Source organism: Sorex fumeus, unplaced genomic scaffold (assembly GCF_029834395.1).
Source record: "Sorex fumeus unplaced genomic scaffold, SorFum_2.1 ptg000003l, whole genome shotgun sequence".
Lineage (NCBI taxonomy): Eukaryota > Metazoa > Chordata > Mammalia > Eulipotyphla > Soricidae > Sorex > Sorex fumeus.
In genome coordinates this window covers 15,750,368-15,758,149 of record NW_026606060.1, presented here as the reverse complement: position 1 = coordinate 15,758,149, position 7,782 = coordinate 15,750,368, and positions in this window count along the sequence as shown.

The window sequence follows — 7,782 nt, the reverse complement described above, 5'->3', positions numbered from 1 at the left end:
TAGGCACTGTGGTTTGTAATATTGTTGCTGAAAGGTTATCTTGTAACTCTCTTTTCTTCCTTTCAGGACTCATTTCTTTTCCAGAGTGAACATTTCTAATGATTATTGTCATTGTGGTGCCCCATAACGCATGACAGTCTTCCCACCATGGACCTATCCTCCTGACCCTCTTTTCTAATAATATTGGGTACTATTCTCATACTAAGGCATTTTTTTTGGTCCTGAAAATTATTATGATCATTCTATGTCTGTCTCTCTTCCCCTGGCTTATTTCACTCAGCTTGATATTCTCCATATTCATCCACATAATAAGAAAATTCTATAACTTCATTTTTAAAGTGATGGCTGCATTGTATTCCAGTGTGTAGATATACTATAGTTTCTTCTTTTAGTCATCTATTCTTGGGTCCTTAGGTTGTTTCAAGATGCTAACAATTGTGAGTAGAAATCTCTGTTCTAAAGATTTAATTATTAAGTTTTTGTTGTTATACACTTAATCCCAAGCTTCAATTGATTCATGACTGAATTATTTGAAGAGAAAGCCATTAGTTCTACTTTTCTCCCTTGGTGGTCTATTCAACATAATTTTCTTCATATGAATACCAAAGTAGATTTTTTATTCTCTACAGTAACAACAAGTCTCACAATTTGTTGTGAAATATTACTGGTGCCTGCTCGAGCAAATCGATAAACAGAGGGAGAACAGTGCTACAGTGCAGTGCTACATTGCTATGAAATGTAGTATAAATCATACTTTTTAAGAGTTCGGGGCCAGAGTGATAGTACAGTGGGTAGAGTGTTTGCCTTGCATGTGGCCAACCCAGATCTGATCCTCAGCATCCCATATGGTCCCCCAGAATTGCCAGGAGTATTTCCTGAGTACAAAGCCAGGATTAAACCCTGAGAATTGCTAAGTATGACCCCCCAAAAAAACAAAGAAAAAAAAGAGGCTGGAGAATTAGTATAGGAGTTTGAATAATCATCATGCATGTGACAGACCATCAGTTTTCAGCACTGCATGTGTCTGCTGTGCACCACAGTCATCCCTGAGCACAGAGTTCTGAGCACCATACAGTCTGACCCCAAAACAAACAACAATGACAAAAAGGTAAAAATGGGTTGTCAAAGGTTGGTAGAAAGTATGTTGGATATACATACAGTCAGGACATGTTCTATAAGTTTTAGCTATACATTAAAATTATTTTAAGTTTTTGACATTTGAAACAGGGTACCCACCCAAAGAAATCTACTGAATGTAACACTGAACCTGTATTTCCTGAAGAAATAAATATAATACAAGCAAACATATCCAACATTTTAAGGCAAGTGTAACAGTAGATATTATGATATACCTCCACTAACTTCAAACCCAGCCACCACCATGCTCCAGGATGCTTTCCAGATGCTCCGGCCAAGACTCATGCACAATTGAAGCCCCAGAGAACCAAGTAACCAAAACTCTGTGACCTTGGACTCAGGCTCAACAGGACCCGAGAACAAAGATCCTCTGCCTGCTCCCACCAATCTCCTGCAACCAAAGGGTTACACACAGAAGACCCACCCTACCAGTACCAAATAAATACCTCATCGGCAGACCTCCACTGCTTCCACTACCTCCACTACCCTGTCACATCCACACTCCAGTATGCTTTTCGGACCATGTGGCCACTTTGATTAAATCATAAGACACTTAGTACCTATCTTCCAAGATTACCGCATCATATTTGATGGGGTACAAATATGGTTTGAACCATGGGAACACCTGCAAGTGTGATTAGAGGCCACCCTAAAAGTCTCTATCCCTCTTAGAGAGCCTGGCAAGATTCCGAGAATATCCCACCTGCACAGCAGACCCTGGAAAGCTATTCGTGGTGTGTTTGATATGCCAAAAGCAGTAAATATAGTAGGTCTCATTCCCCTGACCCTGAAAGGGTCACTACAATGGCAGCATGAAAAAAGATGAGGAAGGAGAGGCTGATAAAATCTCAAGGCTGAACTAAGCTGCCAAAACAAAAAAGGACAAAAATTACTGTCTGTACTTTCAATGCACATACGCTGATGACATCAGATGCATCCATCGAGGACCTTATTGGACAAGGGAGAAAGATCAAGTACAACATCATCGTTCTGAACAAGAGGAGAAAGCATCAATCACATCACGCCGTTTTCAACACTGAAGAACTGTTCCTCAGAACATGTGACAAAAGAGGCGACAGTGGTGTCAGTGTCCTTGTCAACACAAATGTGGCCATGAGCATTGATTCATTCAAATGCCTATCAACCTGAATCAAATAATTACACTTGAATAGATGTGGCTCAATGTTGGCAGTTTCTATCTTCGTTGTCTATGCACCAACATCCAGTTATGATGAAGGAGAAATTGAGAAGTTCTATAAAGAAGACCACACCTTCTACAAGATCATTGTCAGTGATTTTAATGCCAAGATAGGACTGAGACAATCAGCCGAAGAACTCCACATTGGGACCCATGGCCTAGATTGGAACAAACAGGGTGAGAGACAGTCTGATTTCATCATGTCAACCAAGACCATCCGTGGTAAATCAGAGTTCCAGAAAGCTGAATCTAAACGTTGGACACAGGAGTCTTCCAGTGCATGGTTTCACAATGAAATTGACTACATTATATTCAATCGACAATTTTGCCTGACAGATGTCGCTTTTGTCCCAAAATTCCAAATGGGATTGGACCACCATCTTCTTCTGCAAAATTCTACTTCATGGAGTGGAGAGAAAGGGTTGCAAAGTTTAAGAAGAGAACTCCCAGAATGACTACCAAGTGTGAGCTCTTTGGCACTATTGCATAAACATGGGGACATGCCATCATTGACAACATTGACAAGGAATATGATCGACTGGTTGAGCACCTCCATGATTGTGTGAGGAACACTGAGAAAGAGATAGCCACAAAAAGGCGCCTGTCTTCAAAAACTCTTGAGCTCTTTTGCCCATGTGGCTTGGAACAAGCCTCAGGCACCCGCAAGCGAACTTCTGAGCTCCCAAAACAGTGCAGAGAAGCGATAAAGGGAGACCTCAAAGAGAGAAGGGCAGCAATGCTGGCAGATGTGGCAGAAGCTAGCTAAACCATTTGCAATGTCACCTGTCCTTCGCCAACTACAGGACCAAGATGACTGCCATCTGATATCCTGATGGATCTACAACATCTTCCAGAGGGCAATGGAGAAGATCATCCATGACTTCTACTCGGATTTATTTGATAGCCACATCCACCTGCCCACATATCAAATTCTGCTGGATGGGTATGTCATTCCCAACATTCTTGCTTCTGAAATCTAACACACCATTATGTTGGTAAAGAAGCAAACAGCACCCAGACAATGTCAAACCCGAACACCTGAAGAACCTGCAGTCAGTATTCATCACTGCACTGTCTCGGCTCTTTACATGCTACCTGTCTGAATGCAAGGTTCCGTCCCAATGGAAAACCAGTAGGACTGAGCTACTGTACGAGAAGGGAGACATCCACAATATTGGCAACTATTGCCAGATCTGCCTGATGTCTGTGGTCTACAAGCTGTTCTCTTGAGTCATCCTGAATAGGATTGGCAGAACACTACAACAACCATGTTGAGAAAGCCAGATTCTGAAAATGATTCAGCATGGTCAACCGCATTCACATGGTAACCAAGCTCATTGAGGTTTCTTGGGAGTTCAAGATGTTGCTCTGTCTAATATTCATTGATTTAAAGAAAGCCTTTGATTCTGTTGAGACTGAAGAGGTCATCAAAGCCCTAGCCAAACAGGGCATTCAAATTCAATACATTAGGATCCTCCATGAGCTGTATTATGGATTCACAACCATAATCTCACCATTCTACAAGGAAGCAATCATCCATGTCAAGAGAGGACTTCTTCAGGGTGATATCATTTCACCAAAACTCTCCAGTGCCACCCTCGAGAATGTCATGAGACAACTGGAATGGGAAGAAATGGGAGTGAAGATAGATGGTCAGCAACTATACCACCTTCGCTTCACTGATGACATCGTTCTTATAACATCAAACATCAGCCAAGCGGCACAAATGCTGACTGACTTCAACCATGTGTGTGGAAAGGTCAGACTAAAGCTTAATCTCACAAAGACAATGTTTATGAAAAATGGTCTTGTTCCTGACATTCCATTCACTCTCAATGGGATGAAGATATCCGAAAGGAACAGTTATGTTTACCTTGGTAGAGAATTCAACATGATGAATGACCAGGCACCTGTGTTTCACAGGAGGAAGAGAGCATCTTGGAACACCTTCAAGAGCATTGAAGAAAGAGCTAAGAGGACGAAGAACCTCCGGCTCTGGGCACATCTCTTCGATTACACTGTTTTTCCTGCAGTAACATATGCCTCAGAGACCTGGGCCCTACACAAACAGGATGAGAATGCTATTTGGGTCTCCCAAAGAGGAATCGAAATTGGTATGCTTGGATTATCATGCTTCACTCAAATCAGAGAAAGAATCTGGAGTTCCAACCTCCACTGACGATCAAGAATTAGGGACACTCTTGTTTTCCAAGATATTGAAAATCAGAAGGCTGGACACATAATGAGATTTGGAGACGATGGCTGGACTAGAGCTATTACGGACTGGATTCCATGGACTTCAAAAGAACGCGTGGCTGCCCACTTATGAGATGGTCAGACTTCTTCATCAAGACCATGAATGATTGGTGTGAGGCTCTTTGTGTCCCTAGAACAAGAAGATGCCATTGGGCTACACTAGCACATGACAGGAATGAATGGAGACATTACTGGCATTCACTTGAGCAATGATATACATGATATATCATATAAATATATCATATATATACATATATTCATTTTGGGGGCCATACCTGGCAATACTTAGGGCTTACTTCTGGCTCTGCTTAATCAGGGCTCACTCCTGTTTGGTTTGAAGGGTCTTGTGGGGTGCTGAGGATAGAATACGATTGACCTTGTGCAAGTCAAATGTTCTACATGCTTGGCTAGTGCTTCATTCTTATGTATGGTCTATTGTTAAACAAAGATATTTTAGACAGAGAACTATTTATTTAATTCTCTATTGAAGGTATTCTATAAAAATTGCATTTCAAAACAATGTGTCCATATCCTATTAAATTTTAACTCTTCAACATTGTTAATAAGGGTCACTTAAATAATATTTTATACATCCATAAATAATGGATTAGTTACTAATTAGCAGCATCTCTATTACCTTCTCAAGTATTAACAAGCATCCTTAGACTTTAAGAAAACTTTAAATTATAGCTTTAGTTAGGCAGATAGGAAAAGGTAGTTGATTAGTGAGATTTGTGTTAGCATAACTAAAGGTTATTGAACTAAGTCTTCTTTGATAGAATAAAATATTTATTTTATGGCAATTAAAATAATTCTAAGTAAATTGCAACAAATATATTTCAATTTCACTTTTTTAATCCAAGAAGGATGAATCTTATACTAAAATAATTTTTGAGATTCTGACAAGTCTGTTAGCCTTTTAACCCCCCAAAATGTGTGTTTAGAAGTGAGTAGGTGATATCTATAGAAAGGAGTTTTCAGTTAATTTATTGTTCTCTAATATTTACACTGTATTATCTGAGTTAAGATAAGAATGCATACTAGTTTATATTTAATGTCATTAATGAAACACTCTGAATATCAGGTGAAAAGGGGGCCACATGTTGGTAACTTTTGAGATATGTTACATTCATGAGCACTCCATAACTACCACCTTTTAGACTTAAGAATCAAACATAACCACTTATAAGAGGTCATCTCATTAACATAAAACTTTTTAAAAAATTTCTGTTTTTTTCAAGATATTCTTTGTGAGAATCATTTGGCTGAAAACAGAGATCAGTTTTAGAGCAGGTGCCTTGTGTTTCTCAGAACCTGGACTTGCTCCCTAACTCACAAAGAAAATAAAAATTAACTAGACAATCTAGTCTAATTGTATTATTCTAATTGTTATGCTAACTTTGTAGTTAAAACAAAATTACCAGGGCTAAATATGTACAAGATGTACTATTAATCTAATTGAATATAGATAAATAGTCTCTGTTTAGAGACTTCTAGAAATTTAGTGATTTAATCCCAAAAAGCAATATCAAATGAAATATGTATATACACATGTTTTGGTCTTTCATACCACTTATGAATAGAAGACTAAAAGAGCAAACAACTCAGTAAATACTTCTGTGTCATTATGTTCTGGCCAGGAAAGGATCCAAGTGATCATTACAGCCCCTGATCTGAAGCGGTTGCAAGCAGTTAAGAGGGAATAAACACCCAACAGGTCAATTCAATATACCTCTTCTGCTGAATTTCTACTGCTTAGCTAATTGTCTGCCTATAACACAACAGTCATGGAAAAGAAGAGATTTATCAGTTTATGATGGCATCATGCAATATTAATTTTCATTCAAATTTATCCTTAAATAACACAGGTGTCAACTTTCTAATACATGACTGGCCAGTTTTCCCAAATTTCTTTCTCTACTGTATTGCTTGGTTTCTGTATCACAGTCTAGATGCCCATGTACCTGTGCATTTGTTTCTTGACTCCTCTGCTACCTGATTTTGTAGAATGAACTCAGGATTTCATATATTCATGAAAATTCTGTTATTTTTACTTTCAACATAGATTAAGTGACATAATATCTGTTGCAATTTTCCTTTAATTTTATTAGTGAAACACATGATGTACAGTTGTAGACTTACAAATTTTGTGCTTCGGTTTCAGTTACACAATGATCAAGTACCCATCCCTCCACAAGTGCCCATTTTCCACCACCATTGATCCCAGTATCCCTCCCAAACCCCATCCTCCCATCCCATCCTACCTCTGTGCAGGGCATTTCCTTCTGTTCTCCCTCCTTTTGGGTGTTGTGGTCTGCAAAAGAGGCACTGAGTGACAATCATGTTTGGTTCCTAGTCTACTTTTAGCACGCATCTCCCATCCTTGGAATATTCTCCCAACAGCCTTTATTTGGTGCTCACTTCTCTATCTAAGCTGCCTTTTCCCTGGCGTATGCAGCTGATATCTAAGCCATAGAGTAAACCTCTGGTATTTATCTCTGCTGTTCTTGAGTGTTAGTCTCATATTTTGTTACTTTATATTCCCCAGAGGAATGCAATCTTTCTATGTTTGTCCCTCTCTTTCTGACTCATTTTGCTTAGCATGATACTTTCCATGTTGTACCACTTGTATGTAAATTTCATGACTTCAACTTTTCTAATAGCTACATAGTATTCCATTGTGTAGATGTACCAAAGTTTCTTTAACCAGTCGTCTGTTCTCAGATTTTTTCCAGATTCTAGCTATTTTAAAGAGTGCTGCAATGAACAAACAAGTGCAGATGTCACTTCCACTATACTTTTTTTTCCTCTCTGGGATATATTCCCAGGAGTGGTATTGCTGGGTCAAATGGGAGCTCAATATTTAATTTTTGAGAATCGTCCATACTGTTTTCTAAAAGGGCTGAACCATTCAGCATTCCCACCAGCGATGTAGGAGGGTTTCTTTTTCTCCAAGTCCGCACCAAGACTGGTTGCTTTTGTTCTTTTTGATGTGGGCCAGTCTCTGCGGTGTGAAATGATATCTCATTGTTGTTTTGATCTGCATATATCTGATGATTAATTATGTAGAGCATTTTCTCATGTGTCTTGTAGCTATTCAGATCTCTTTTTTGAGAAAGTTTCTGTGCATTGCATTTCCCCATATTTTGATGGGGTCGGATGTTTTCTTCTTGTGGAGTTCAACCAGTACT